At 36.2% G+C, this 14,119-nt stretch overlaps 1 protein-coding gene across 4 annotated transcripts in view; it reads right to left on the bottom strand.

The window, feature by feature from the left end:
• LIP2 (lipoyltransferase 2) overlaps positions 1–14,119 on the bottom strand; it is a 62,235-nt gene that overhangs the window by 5,656 nt on the left and 42,460 nt on the right. The window contains exon 1 of one of the 4 annotated variants that reach the window (XM_089805502.1): positions 12,561–13,287. The exons of the other annotated variants lie outside the window; for them this stretch is intronic. The gene's annotated coding sequence lies outside the window, so the exon portion shown is untranslated. Of the gene's footprint in view, positions 1–12,560; positions 13,288–14,119 lie in introns of those variants that run through there. 4 annotated transcript variants of the gene reach the window in all.

The raw sequence follows: 14,119 nt of genomic DNA, 5'->3' as shown, positions 1-14,119 counted from the left end.
TCTTTGCCAGCATTTCTTCCTTTTTTTCAGGTGTTCATTTATCCAAATCTGCCATTTTTTCCTGCAAATCCGACCTTCAAATCCACCGACTAGGGTTTTGCTCGAAACCCTAATTTTTGGGGTCGAAAAAATATTTTGTTTGCAGATTCTTGATGGGTTTTTCGAGAGCTCAACTGGGTTGTCGTCCATTTTTTCTGGGTGCCTCGATTTTTGTGCCTCAATTTTCGAGCCAACAGATCTAGAAAACAACAGCAGATTCCTTTTGGGTTTTTCAAGCTCTCTTCTGGGTCATTCTCTGATTCTTGTGGGTCTTTCGTATTTTTGCTTCGAAGAACGTGTCTTCACAGATTTTCACAATTTTCATTGAAAAACGTGCCATGGCATCTCTGACAAATATTTTGCTCGAACATAATTCCAAATTCAATGGTCGCAATTATGGAACCTGGAAGCAGCGCATCATCGCAATCTTCGAATATCGCAACACCGCTCAACTTGTTCTGGGTGTTACGCAGCGTCCGACGTCTCCGGGTCCTGATCAAGATACATGGGATCTGAACAATCGAGAGGCAGTAATGCTTCTAAACTATCCGTAGCTGATGAACAGATTTCTCAGATTCCATCCGGCAAGACAACTGCTGAAATCTGGACACATCTAAAAGGTCTTCATGAGACTTCTGACAAGAGCAGAGCCTTCTTTCTGAAAAACACTCTGTTTTCTATTGTCATGGATGAGCGCACCTCGCTCCAAGCACACCTGAATCAGATTCAGGAAATCCGTGATGAGTTACCATCGGTCGCAAGATGGAGGAAGAGGATATTGTGGTAATCACTCTTCGGAGTTTACCAAAATCCTATGAGCATTTCATCGAGACTCTCAACATCACATCTACTGGTGTTGATCTAAAGTTCACTGATCTCTGCACCCTGCTGCTTCAGCAAGATCGGTGGAAACAACAGTTTGGTAGCAGCTCTAGTTCCACCTCCACTGAGCAAGCCTTTGCTGCAAAATCCTTTTAACAAAACATTGGCAACCATTAGTCTTCTCAACCTTCCCAGCATCAACCTTCTGCTCAATCCTTGGATGGCTCTACGAAGCAAAATGTACAATGTAATTACTGTCACAAGTTCGGCCATATGAAATTCGAGTGCCGGAAACGTTTGGCTGCCCAAGCAAGGCAAGATGCTTCCCAGCCAACAACACAAGTTGTCGAGCTTCTTGATCAAGGCGAAGCTGCATTTTTCGCCTTCTAAATTTGTTTCTGTTTTTCTGGGTTTGTTGATTTTCTCCTCAAAAATAATTTCAAGTTGTCTGTAATACGCAAGGTTGTGTGAGATTCTGGGTTTTACCATTTTTTCCACAAAAACTAAGTTTTGTAATTGCAACTTATTTTGAGTCATAGCACTCTTCTGGCAAAGCTTCTTGGTTTCAACATTCTGTAGATCCAGGGAGGGTCTCAGTTATCACAGAATGTTCCGACATCCGTACGTTGACCATTAAGGGAGGGTGTTAAGATAATATCTTACACTTTCTATAATAGTCAACTACTTGTCTGTAGTCCATCTTTCAGTCTAGATAGGAATGTTTCCTATCCTATTATAGGAATGTTTCCTATCCTGTCTCTAGTTTTGTTTCTAATTCCGTCTTCAGTCTACGTTGTTTCTTTTAGCAACAACGTCCTTGTAATTCTTTATAAGGAACACATTTGTTCCTCTGTTAATCAATCAATCATCCGGAAATCCGTTAATCTGCCAACTCTTCTTGAATCTTGTAACAAGAATTGTGCAGAAAAAATAGATGGATCTAGATAGAAATGGGTTGTAGAACCGAACCAAAAGTTGGCAGATTCAAATCTCTCAAAATGTAAACCCTAGTCAGATTATAGAGAGAGTTGGAAGCAAATATGCGTGTAAATAATTTCGAATATAAAAGGCAGATAATTTCAACCAAGAAATTATAATTATTTTCAAAAAAAATTTAGAGTATTGGCTCTGAGACCATATTACGAAGTAATTGGAAAATATTTTCTTGTTATTAACAGTGATCAAGAGATCAATTTATACAAGAGACTGAAGGATGTTTCCTTAAGAAACAATCGTAAAGAACAGAAACATTCTATTCTAGAAATAGAAAACTAAATATTTGAAACATTCTAATATTTATAGAGGATTACAAATGATAACCATTAGATACTAAATAGAGCTAATAGAAAGTATCTATTATCGTAATAGTACAGACTTTACATGTTTATTTGAAATGCATAATCGTATATATAGTTTGATTATTAGTTTCATTCAAAATGTAATTATAGAAGTTGATTATGGAAGTTATAGTAGTTTTCTTTCATATAAAATGGATATAGTCGATGCTTTAATTCTGATTTCTTATCCTTGTAAAATGAATTCAGTTTATAGTTCTTTCCTAACTGATGTAGTGGATAAAAACTACCTTATGTCATTCTATTATGAAAGTCAATTATAATCTTAGAATATGTTCTCTATTTTTCAGCTTAGTAAATTGGTATGTTAAGAATATACAACAAAAAAAACCAACAATAGAGACCCTAACACACAAATATTTGGGAAAATCATGGGAAGTTTGGTGCTTGATGGTTGGGAAATAGAGCGAACTTTTGAGACTTAGCTACAATAGTGGGAGTGAATGGAGACATCAATTTACCTAGGGACTGAATAGAAATCGTAGAGAGGGAATTACTAGTTTTGCTAGAAAAGTCAAATAATTATTTTGGACGTGCCATATTGAGGCGTGAGCTTCCAAGACAAATCCAAGGCAAAAGAAATTATTTGTGAGACTCTCAGGATAATTGAAGAATCATAGCAGTTCAAGATCCCTTGTGTGCTGAGATCTATCTTGAGGAATATTAGACAATAAAAAGATAAGTATTTTTTATTATACCTTTGAATATTGTTTATGAATTTTATGTAGTTAATTTATGCAATAACATAGTGAAGAATGAATCTTGTATGCTTCTAGCATTAGTTTGAATGTTTCTTTGTGGGACATCAGTTGAGTCTATTACTAATCTCTCTAAAAAAATGCTTCTAGGACGGATTGAGAAGCAATAGGATGATGAGAGATTACATGCGAAGTCACACAGGCTGTAGAAATGAACATGAGGGCACTGCATGCAACCATGGGACTGAATTGGTGACACATAACATCATTAAAGAGGAAGAACCTAAATAGTTTGTCATTATGATTTGTTTCTTCGAAGAGAAAGAAATGATATTTCAGAGGGGGCCTCTTTAATTGCAGAGAACAAATTTGCACAGTCAAATTGAATTTCAAATTGGTAGCTCCAAATTAGGGTGATCTAGAATGAGGTAGACGAGGATAGTATTGAATTTGAGTATGTCAGAAGTCGTAGAGTTGTGTTTTGAAAACCATTCCCCTAAGCCATAAATTTTAGGTAATCTTGTATAAGGAAGTCAAATTGATGCAAGTGCTTGAAGATTTAGAGGGAGGTTGAGTGGAAGATGGAGAGTGCTAAGAACTTTGTAGAGGATTTACAAGCTTGTGTAGTAGTTCGACTGCAAAATATCCTTGTTTGGTCAAGCATTGAAGTCTTTTGTAATTTATTGTGATAATTTAGTTGCGGAAATGTCGCTCTTGTTGAAAGGAAGTCTCGGCATTCGATTGTTCTTATTGTGTACTCTAATGTGTTTTTCTCTGAGATAGAGAAATTTGAGGTGAAAGTTCTTGAAATGCATTTGTCTCTGAGAGATAAATTTGAGGTGAAAACACTTGTTAATGCATACTTCTTTGTTAAAGAAGTATAAGGTGCAAGCCTTGTTGGTTTGAGGTGTAAGCCCTTGTTAATGCATTTTGCTTTGCCAAAGAAGTTTGAGATGCAAGCCCTTGTTAATGCCTTCTTCTTTCAAGAGAAGTTTGAGGTGAAAGCCCTTGTTTCGCGCTCTATATGTAGCCATGGCAGATCCACCCTGTGGGAGTACCCATGGTGGATATCATGTGAGAGACTCCATGACTTAACTTTTGTGTTTTTCACCCTCTAGGAGTAGCCGTGGTGAATTTCATGTTGCGATGACAAAATCACATAGAGAGAATCCCTAATAAAGTTTTTTTGCTGACACACATGAATTAGCCATTGTCTTTGTCATGATGACTTTAAAACTGCAAATGATATCTCCTTTGCTAAGAGGGAGTTTATCATCATAACATGAAACCTGCAAATGAGAGTTAAAGTTTGGTAGCTGCAGGAGATATCTGGGAATCTAGGATTATATCATTGAATTTGAGATATTTGCTACTGCATTATCTAATCCTTTAACATGATGAGGCTACAAAAAGTCTTCATTTATAAACGGACTTTCATATGAAGAGTCACATCTTTTGAAGATCATGAAGACTCTCCAGTGTTAGCTAATGAGCGAGACCATGTGTGGATATTGAACAGTCAAGACAACAAAGGAGTCTGCACTTTGTAACAGGAAAGGGTCGAGGCAGATTTATACGTTCTTTAGGAGTAATCCATATAGATAAAGATTGAACGGACATGTGTTTTTTTTGCAAAATTGTAATTCAGACTTCTGTATTTGCATAATAAAAGAAATATTTTTTTGGTGTCGCTGGGTTTTTCCCCTCAAATTGGAGGGTTTTCCCAGGATAAATGTTGTGTCTTATTGTTCCTATTCTATCTCTTAAAATCTTATGATCAGATTCTATTTAAACTTCAAATTTCAATTTACTGAATTACAGATTAATCCAATTATTCCTTAATCCCTTTGACAGAATTTTAGATCAACATACATAAAAAAGGTTTATATATTAATAAACCTTTGAAACACCAATTTCAATTTATATGTTGATATACTTTATAAAACCTTTGAATCACTGATTTCAATATATACGTTGATATACTTTCAGCCTCTGCACGATGTCAGTCCTGTCTGACATGATTGACAGAACTAAGTATAAAAAATTTAAAAACAGTAAATGTGAATTACAATTAAAGGAAGCGTTGTTGACCAATAACCAGCGACTGAAGACTTTTTGAATTAAATGTGTTTAATGTCAGATTGGTACAATCGACCGCAGATTTATGGGGAGAGTTTTGGAGACCTGTCCCTGAATGGACGTGTCTCCTACGTGGGAGGCACGTCCATTTAGTGACATGTCTCCCTCCATTCAATCGGTAAAACCAATATAATATGACCATCGTGATTTTCATACAATCACTAAATTTTGTTATGTTAGGTTAGTCGAATTTAATGATTTGACATCAAATAAAATTAAATGAATGATAAAGTAGATTGTGTGTGTGTGTGTGTGTGTATGTCAATTTATATAAATATAATGTAAAATAGAATTGTATATATTACATTTCATTTGTAATCACAATTCATCATTATCCGACTAAACTATAACATTAACACTTTCTTTTTTGTTCATCTTCAATTTTAGTCAAAATATTAACAAAAGATTGTGAAGCTTTGATGGAGTGTGACTTTGAGTCAATTTTAGGAACTTAATGTAAGTTCTACAGCTTGTACTATAGTGCCTCTCCCAATAGATTTGTGTAAGTCATCCTAATGGATGCAAACTTGGTGATATTGCTTTGTGATGCTTTATGCAAAAGTGAGTGATGTAAATGGATTATTTCAATACAATTAAATAAATGGTTAAATTAGGTGATTTAATGCATTTATCGCTTCGGCTATATTATTATATGCAATTGCACTTGATTGTGTTGTTTAATGTGCAGGATTTATATCCCTAGCAGTGGAACGTGGAGTTAGTGATTCAGTTGTTCATATTTAACCAATGTCGTCTCTGTATGGTCGACGTATCTTGTTTAAATGTTAAGTTAAACCTTCCAATGATTTCATTAAATCCAGACTCATTTGCATTGTGACTAGACCTGTGAACGTGTCTATGCATTTAGAGGTTCACATTTGTCACGAAAGTTGTTAAGGAATTATGTGATTTTGGTTTAAGGGAATTTCGGAATTTATTTTATTTAATTTTAATTTCTGGCAGCTTTGCCATAGATGAAATCCAATTACTTGGAATAGCTTATTTTCGTTTGAGTTGATTCAGGATTTAACTAGGTTACCTAGTTATTTGCCCTAATCCTCTATTCATTCGAAAAGTGAATAAGTATCCAAAAAGAAATTTAATTCCTCACTTCTCACTTTTGAATTAGAAAGTTTGAGAGTAAAACCCAAAATCCTCTTCATGAGGAATTATTGTTATATTCGTTGTGGGAGCTACCGGCTTGGGATCGTCGCGAGATCGATCTAGTTGGATCCAGCTCAAGGAGACCTTAACTTGCTTTGATTTTCGGCTACTTCTACAAAATTTTCATTTTATGGTTCAGATTCCCGTTTTGCCCTTTTGGCTAAGAGGTAGGGCTCTCCCGTTTTATTGTTTCAGCTCCATTTCTACTTTTGTTTTTGGTAGCCATTTATTAGGAGGCTGAGAACTAATGTTCCCTTTTGTTTCTGTATGCTAGCTCTACCCGATTGGGCAGGTATAAACATTTTCCTGTTTTCTAAGATGAGGGTTTGGGGTTTTGCACCATTATGCTGGTCATTTTTGCATACGGACTCCAAACCCAATTTTTATTTGATATTTGTGGCTTTTGTGCCCTAAGACCAAATGGTTTTTAATTTCAAAGTTTTTGAGTTTTGAGGTTTTTCACCTTAGTTTGTGTGCCACCCAATTTTCTCAGGTCTTTTTGGTATGGTGTTGGTCATGGATTTAGATTATCTATAGGATGTCAATCTAACCATTGTTACATCTTTATGTTTGCATTAAAATGTGTGTCGCATCCATACTCCCGACGTGTTTAGTTGAGTGATTTTATACCTGGTGTTATGGTTCCTTTTGGACCCTTGTTATTATTTCATGGACACTAGGATTCATTTAGAATCCATACTCCCAGATTGAGGCCGGTTGAGCGAGTTCATGATGTTTGGTTTTGTTGCATCATTGGGATTTGTATAGAATCCATACTCTCAGATTGAAGCCGGTTGAGTGAGTTCATGATGTATGGTTTTATTGTTCTTTGTGATTCGTGTAGAATCCATACTCCCGAGGTTGTATTCGGTTGAGTGTTATTTTTCTTGTGTTCTCATCCAACCCTTGTTTTATGACCTTCGTAAAGGTAGTGCGCCACACACGAGCACGCGCACGTGCATTTGTCAAGTGACTTGCAAGGGCCAAACTCCCGATTGTATTACGATGGAGTTATGTTCATTGGGTTTGGGTTGGGAACTTGCATTGCCTTTGGGCACTCATCATGTGATGAGCATGGGTATCTAGGGTAGGCGTGTGTAGTGGCTTCTCTCGTGTACAACAAGGTAACGTGAAGAGGTTCTAACAAGTGATAACTAAATAAATAAATGGGTACTAAACTTAATGAAAGGTAAGATCTTAAAACACTTGGCCTCCCAAAGGAGTTGATCGAAGGTGTGTGTGTCTAGCATCCTAAGGGAGTTAATCGAAGGCACAGTATCTGACCTCCTGCAGGAGTTGGTCAAAGATACATTGCGAGTCTAGCCTCCTGAGGGAGTTGATTGAAGGCTTGAGACTTGCACTACTCGATGGCAAGTAGTGACACTCTTGCGCTACTCGATGACAAGTAGTGACACTCCATTGAGTCCCTGCATAATTGACCCATAGAGTGTCTGACCAGTGACCTATTGTACTTGCATTGTCTCATGATCTTGGTTTCAATCCTCTTTACTATCTAGCATGAGTGATAGCCATGGACATGTGTTTTATGTGTGTGGTTGGATCATTGTCTCCATCAGCATGGCGGGAGTGGACCTACGGGTTCCATGTGATTGGGAAGCGTAACTACCTTCACCATTGCTAGGGACCGGTGTACAAAGATGATTCTTTATTCCAATACGACCATTGCTTATGTTTCACTTGGTACTTCGGGTTCTAGAGTATGCTTTCTTGTGATTTATACTTTCATTGGAATGCTTGGATATCATGTTAGATGATGATAGTTTAATTGACACATTCTTCTATTATGATATTTAGCATATGTTAGATGATGAGTTGGATTTGTGGGATTATCTTATGCTTTACTTCTAGCATGTTAGATTTCCTTATTCTTATGTTGTACGTTTTAGTAGTGACATCCTCATGAGATAGCTTTGACAACTGGTCGGTAGTTTGGGATGTTACGCATGGGGGATGGCTAGGACCTTCGAGGTCTCATGATGCTATTACGGCTGGGAGGAACTGCATACTTAGTTTGGTTGTTCAGTTCATTGCGATCTTGCTTTTGTATACTGCAATGTTGCTTTTAGTATGTTCTTCTACTGCTATGTTTCAGATGGTTGTAGTTCTGTCTTGCAGTAATAGTATTCGAGTGCCTATGCCTCGATTTGTGGATCCAGTACTCCCCAATGTGGAGGAAATTCATTTCTTAGCTTTGTACTTCAATGTTTGTTGTTTTGTTGTTTTGGATCCTCGCGTGAAATTGTTCTTTCACGTGCGAGAATGCAAAAGTTCACGTGGTGTGCTGGGTTTTCTCGCAAAGTTCTTGGTACTTTCTCAAGCGAAACCCCACACCAGTTTTGGGTATTTTGGCTACTAGGCCAAGTACTTCCTCGCGTCGTTCGGTACATTTCCTCGTGGGAAAGGTATGTTCTCACATGGCTTGCTGCACTTCCTTGCGCGAGATTTTTTTCTTTTGTTGGTCCTCGTGCGAAAAACAAGGGGCATCTCCAGTAGTTTTCGGGGATCAATTTTTGGTGTTTTAAGTACCCTTTGGGTTTACTTAATTTTCCATGCTTTGTCAAATCTTAGATTCTTCGTTCTGTTTGTCGTCTTTTGTTTTCATTTCTCAGTTTGTGTGTGTCAATTTAGTGGTGGCGTTTGGAGATTCATTGGTTGTCGGGATTGTGGATTAAGTCTTTTGTTGAGATCTATGCGATCCTCATATGTTGAGTAGTGTGTGCATCCATACTTGTTCAAAAAAAAATTATCTTGGCTTGTATTGAATCCTTGTTCCAAGGATCTCCAGGCAGGGCATTACATGTCCTTCGGGCCATATTATCTCATTTGGTCACCATTTGTGGGAAATGAGTTAAGCATTTGTTAGCTTTTTGGGGATTCTATTGTTGTTGCACTTGCAGGCCATGCAGAATTCATTATGTCTTTATTTAATATTGTTAGGCCATAACACTTGAATTCTAGGTCATACATCTTCTAGAAGGATGTGGAAAAATGCTAGTTAGGGTGCTTGGTTTTGGGGTTTGATAATATTTGTTGTTGGGCCACCAGGACCTGTTTGATCACTCTCATGCTCTGTTGGAAAGGAACAATGTTCATAAAATTTTCCGCAGTTCTTTGCAGCTGTACCTGTCATAACAGCACAGAATATTTTGTTTCAGATCTGAGTAAGCGTGAAGTTTTATATCAAACTGATACGAATATCATTATTTCATGATTGGCACATATTCTTAGGAGATTTTAAGTGTTTTTTTGGGAAGGTGCAGTTTGGGATGTTTGTAGAATGAATTAAAAAAAGTTCTCAAGTATTTTTGCTGCCAAACCTGATGCAACACCCTTTCAAAGTACTTAAGAGACTTTAGATCAGCATAATACCTCACCCATTGAGGTATAATGTTATTTATACTAGTCGGATGGTGTTACATCCTTGACAACTCTTTAACTAACCGTAATAACTAATTCATGTGATCTCAGATGTTAGATGATTATGAGATTTTCCATTATTTGAATTCATAAAATATGATTATTGATTATTTGGATTACGTATGTGGAATATTGAGAAAGAATTATGATGGTTTTCATTATTAATGATCAATGTATACTATAATTCTATTGTAATGTCCCTTCCCTAATATTGCCTAGAATTTCACCGTAAAATTATAATTGTCAAGATTAGGGTTGTGATTTACCATACATAGGGTTTCTTCAATGATGTGATCTATAAGTACAAATCTACAACATAGTTAGGGTTCATTCATAATCATAATGTCATTGTTCGGTTTCTTTAAAAACAAATATGAGAAAATCAACCCTTGGTCCAAGAGCGGATACACCATTCCCCCTGGCCTCATGTGGCCCTTGCAATGCATATGAGGTGGGCTACCTAGTGGGGTCCTATCACCATTCTCCTCTATCTTGATCTGATGAGGTGCCATAGAAACCTCCTACCCTAGGCCCAAGAGTGAATACATTGTTTTCCCTTGGCCTCGTGTGGACCTTGCCATACATATGAGGTGCGCTACCTAGTGTGGGATCCTATCAAGTTCTCCATCTTTGAACTCCTACCCTAGGCCCAAGAGAGGATACATCATTCCTCCTTGGCCTCATGTGGCCCTTGCCAAACATACGAGGTGAGCTACTTATTATGGGGTCCTATCACCATTCTCCTTCTGAAATGATTTGATGATGTATTAATGCTTGCTTGGAGTGATCTTCCTTTTATAATTTAGAAGTGAAAGGATGACATCTTTCATAAGATTTGAGACACCACATTTCATTGTTGCCTTTGAGAATAATATTCTCCCAATTGATTTCCACTTTTGACGTCTTCTGTAACAAACAGTTTTTTTCATAGCAAGAACAAAGACAATCTATATAAGATTTTCCAACATTCATTGAATAGATAACTGAAATTCCTTTTCATATGACATTAACTGATTAAACAATTAACTGAAGTAACCATAATCATATCAAGATCATCAAAAATATAGCTAGTTTAATGATTAACTGAAAATAACTATATCCAAGATCATCAGAAATAACTAGATTAACGATTAACTGAAAATAACTGTATCCAAGATCATCAAAAATAACTAGATTAACAATTAACTGAAAATAACTATATCCAAGATCATCAAAAATAACTAGATTAACGATTAACTGAAAATAACTTAGTTATCGATTAACTACATACTAGTAATTAAATGCTTATCAAGAAAGGAAGAAAAGAAACATACAAGTCCCTTATGGAGCATCTTTAGCTAGTTGTGCAAGCCTTGGCTTTTGGTAAGAGAAGAAGCATTGACATAGGCTTAACCTCCCAACCTTGGACCATACTTATCCCCACACAATCTATTGAATTAGAAAGGTCCTCCCTACCTCGAGATCAGGCTTGGGATGTTGTTAGTCCAACCACCCGAGCATCCTGGTGTTTAGAATGTCCGCACAGTTATGAAACAGACATGTCTACATAACTGGTACCATAGACATCAAGTGATCAATAGATGGCAAACACACTTTTAAACTACTTTGGCCAAGGGTTTCTGATGGGTTCAAGGACTCGATCACCACCGCTTGACTTGACAATAGGTTACATTTATAAGGACGAGCATAAGCTAATAAATATGGTTATATAATTTATTTAACCATATCTGATTTCATCTTTCGTGTTCTTACAGATATCATTCTCACCTCTTCACCTTTACATGGCTATACAGCCGGTGAGTCCTAGGTGTTCGGATTCTTAGAGCAATCAACTTTGTTAATTTATGGCAAATGGTTGCTTCTAGCATTTCACATTCTATGATTAAAGACTTGCAAAAAAAAAAAAAAACTTTGTATTTTAACTTCCATTTGCTAAATGATTTATGATTCCATGACTTGGTACTTTACTAAGAATTATAATAACATTTTTCTATGATTATTCAAGAAATGAATATAACTTGCAATCTATTGTTATTGAATTGGAAAGCATTACTAGTTATGAAGGAAACATAGCAACATTGAAAAAATGATCATTCACATAACCTAGTATATTTTCTGAAATTGCCTGAGCTTTGCTAGACGCTAGATATCTGCCCTTCTTCAATTGATCTCTCAGTGTATAGAGGCAGCTTCAACTTCAGAAAGAAAAAAAAATGTACGGCACCATGTACAAAGCGGCAACACTTATAATCTGCAGAAAGTTCTGAGTTTAGCAGAGGTTCAAAGGTTGTATGAAGTCGAAACTATGAGCATGAAAAAAAATGGCGGAATAAGGGAGGAGTCGAGATTAAAAGGAGTTGATTTGAGTATGACAATCGAGTGGAAAAGGTAGAAATGTTTTTACTGAATATATTGTAGCTCAACAAGGCAGTCGAGTGTATTTAAAAGATGTTTGTCTTCCATACACGGCTTCAATTAAAAGAAAAGAGTCGTGACTTCTTGGCTTCCGTAACATAAAAATATTTGTCAATTAAATTTGCCAAGTGTTTAATCGATTATAAACAAGGAAAATAATAAAATAAAATAAAAGAGTTGGAAGGTTATAATTCGAATATTATTGTTATAATTTATTATTATGTATGTACATGTAATATATTAGTGAGGTGGTATTGTTTTATTATAAGAAAATAATTTAACGGTGTCACTTCATTTTTATATCTATATGTACGTACATATATATATATATATGGTTAAAAATCATGTTAAATCCTTTGAGGTACGTTTTATATTTTAATTCAATTATTTTATGTTTCTTAAGTTATTTATTTAATAGCTCATGCAGGTCCCACAGATGTATCCTGTGATCAAGTCGTTAGGTCCTTAGCAAAGAAGTTTAAGGTCATACCTATCAATCTTGTTGACTAGACTAAGCAAGTATCTCATTCCAATGATCCCATTTAGCAATGCTTCGCCCCCCCCCCCCCCCCTTTCATCTTCTCCTGCAATCACCCGTGAAAACACTTCCACCATAATAACAATTCCATAATAATTTTCATATAAACATTTAAAAGAATTTAAATTATTAACCATAATTCCAAAATCAAGCAATTGCTAAACATCTTATAACAATTAATGGTTAACGACCATCTTCATTAATAGTTAATACAACGGATATAAATAACTACCTACTTCACATGATCATGAAAAAAGAATCCGTTAAATCCAATGGCTATAAGCAAATTTAAAACTAGGTAAAAAATTTGGGATGTAACATCTTCAAGTAAAATTTCCTCTTTAGTATCTTGATTAATTAATGGTCTCATAGTTTAAATAATAATATAAAAGGAACTTTAATTAATTAATAAAGGGGCCCATTTTTTTTTTTTCATAAGCGTTGGTCATGTCAACACCTTTTGTAAACCATGGGAGTTTCTTCGAAGGAGTACTACCTACTTGTAGGTAATTGTTGGTATTCAAATTTGGTATTTTCTTTGTATTCGCGAATTCTAGTGAGACTTATGTTATTTGCCATTTCAAAGGTGAAAAATCCTCCCTATTTGGTTTTGTAGTTTCAATGGGAGAACTCCTCACCCTATTTTGCTCTTGGTCCAATCCTGTTGTATTGAACATCCAATTGATGTAATCTGGAGTGTTATCATTATTTACAAATTCCCTCTTGCATGTGTGAATCTTCATTTCCATCTAAGATCTACCTTCATGTCATTGGTGATCTAATCCACAACTTACATTTATGTATCCGAGTACAGATAACATAGTATTCATTGTGCAGAAAGACCATCGTATAATGGAATTAGGAGGTAGTACAAAATTGTTATGGAGGTTGTATGAAGCTAGCACGAATGTGGTACAGAGCTAATACAAAGTTGGTATGAAGGTGGTATAGAGGTGCTACATAGCTGGCACGGTACCAGTATAGAGGTACTGCAGAGGTGGTACAATGCTAATGGAGCTAGTACAAAGGTAGTATATAGGTATCGAGTTGTCGCCAAAGGTGAAGTAGTCAAATAGAGTTGGCATTGGTCATGATAGACTGAGGAGGCCTTCAGGACATTACAGTGGTATAAAAGTTGGTGATCTTGCCAGCTCGTTGGGTGATTGAGAGATTTTGGAATTTGGATCACACTATGGCATCTAGCAGCCATGGAAAGTTGTGGTTGGAGGAGCTAAAAAAGATCAGCAAAGAGCTCAATGATAGTATTGGCCTTCCTCTTGATATATTGTAAGTATGTGTATGGCGGACCAATCTCCTTCAAGATTTATACAAAGGATCCTTGCTCCGATTAAGGACACCTTAGGACAACCCAATTTGTTGAGACGCCATGAAAAGGAAATCAAGTTGGCCACTGCAACATGTCTAAGTGAGATTTTAAGAATCTCAACTCCTTGATCACCATATGATGATAACACCATGATAGAGATATTACACTTTATCATTGACAACTT

This window comes from Cupressus sempervirens, chromosome 10, assembly GCF_028749045.1.
Source record: "Cupressus sempervirens isolate cs-2001-9-10 chromosome 10, ASM2874904v1, whole genome shotgun sequence".
Classification (NCBI taxonomy): domain Eukaryota; kingdom Viridiplantae; phylum Streptophyta; class Pinopsida; order Cupressales; family Cupressaceae; genus Cupressus; species Cupressus sempervirens.
The sequence above is the reverse complement of the archived record's forward strand: the minus strand, read 5'-3'. Positions and strand labels throughout refer to the sequence as shown.